The 1,561-nt window shown below is 40.4% G+C and overlaps 1 protein-coding gene and 1 long non-coding RNA gene across 2 annotated transcripts in view; both read right to left on the bottom strand.

Moving 5' to 3' along the window:
• Positions 1–1,561, bottom strand: part of LOC112140081 (mesothelin-like protein) — a gene marked incomplete at its 5' end in the record, with an annotated part of 31,469 nt that overhangs the window by 20,550 nt on the left and 9,358 nt on the right.
• On the bottom strand, positions 11–930 carry LOC112140082. The gene is made up of 3 exons (XR_002918112.2): positions 794–930; positions 626–720; positions 11–528 (listed from the first exon to the last, which is right to left on the bottom strand). It is a non-coding gene; the product is annotated as an uncharacterized LOC112140082 (long non-coding RNA).

Raw genomic sequence — 1,561 nt, 5'->3', positions numbered from 1 at the left:
AGTTGATGGAGAACCAATGGTTAAAGGTTCAGCAGTGCTTGATGATGGACTGAACTCAGTGACATTAATTGTTGTCTGTGATATAGTTGTTGTAGAACCAATGGTTGAAGGTTCAGCAGTGCCTGCTGATGATGGACTGAACTCAGTTACATTAGTTGTTGTTGCTGCTGACAAATTTGTTGTATAACCTGTGGATGGAGATTCAGCTGTGCTTGCTGGTGATGTATTGAATCCAGTTACATTAGTTGTTGGTGATAAATCTGTTGTATAACCTGTGGATGGAGATTCAGCCGTGCTTGCTGGGGATGTATTGAAACTAGTTGTTGTTGGTGACAAATCTGTTGTAGAACTGTTATATGGCATAGTTGTGGGGTCAACTTTGCCTCCCTGGAGGCCCAATCCTAGAATATCAAGCTCAGACTGGTATTGATTTTTGATCCAGGTCTGCACCAGTACTTGGTTTTCATAAGACTTCAAATCTGGGAGGTTGGTGCCAAGAAGACCTTTAACTTCACTTGCAGTTAGACTCTGAGGAAAACATAGAAGATATATTTTACACTGATGCTGTGAAAATATCAACAAAAACTGAATCATTAGTAGTAAAGATGAAAATCATAACACCGACCAGCACAACATTTTCATCCAAACTGGTGAAGGTAGCCAGGTCCATGTTGACGTCAGAGGCCACCAAACTACGGATATAGTCAACACTTGCACCTCCTGTGAGAAAGGGAAAAAATAAACTATGTGGATGTGTTAATGTGCATGTGTGTTAGTGGAAATGTTTACTCACCAATGTATGGTTGTATGAGATGAAAAACAGAAACTGAACTTGTGCTAGAACTGAATGCTTCAAAGGAGATAGTGAAAAACACTTTCTTTTTGTCAGCAGTGCAGCTAGAGATGTCCAGAGAGTCAACTTCTCTGCAGGAGAAAGAGACAATGTAGCATGTAAGCAAAGTATAATTCAATCTCGAAGTAATTTCATGCTAATCAAGGTGGTCTCTTGGCTTCTCGTCCACACATTAGCATTTCATTTGTTCTTAATTTTGCTGTGTTAGTAGAGGCTGGAGTCTGCTGTGATACAAGACATGACCTGGACAAGATAACAGTATGCCACATTTTGCCCCCCCAAAAAATGAAACCCATTCACAATCAATTAATCAGTTAAATACTTTTTTCCCCAGATAACATGAAGGTTTTTGGACTGTTCAGGAACCCAGTTCATCTTTCACAAGAGGCTGTGTGATGTTTGTTTTGCATTTAATAAATGAGAATCAGTGAAACTATATCCATGTAAATATTTCTTGAGTTTACATATAATTATTGAAAAAAAGTCCATTATTTTTTGTGATAATGTTTTTAACCCTTCTGCTATCTTGTGGAGTCCAGATGACCCCACTCCCAACGTTAACGTACAGCGGATAGCACAAGGGGGTCTCTGCTAGCCTTAGATAGGATGCCCATCTGCACCTGCCAGGGATCACTCTTTCTCTGGTTCTGGGACGGGGTGGGGCAATGTTCCTTGGGCTAGCGATAGCTCTGAGTGACACCTACCATT

This window comes from Oryzias melastigma, unplaced genomic scaffold (assembly GCF_002922805.2).
Source record: "Oryzias melastigma strain HK-1 unplaced genomic scaffold, ASM292280v2 sc01281, whole genome shotgun sequence".
In the NCBI taxonomy this organism is placed as follows: Eukaryota; Metazoa; Chordata; class Actinopteri; order Beloniformes; family Adrianichthyidae; genus Oryzias; species Oryzias melastigma.
The sequence above is the reverse complement of the archived record's forward strand: the minus strand, read 5'-3'. Positions and strand labels throughout refer to the sequence as shown.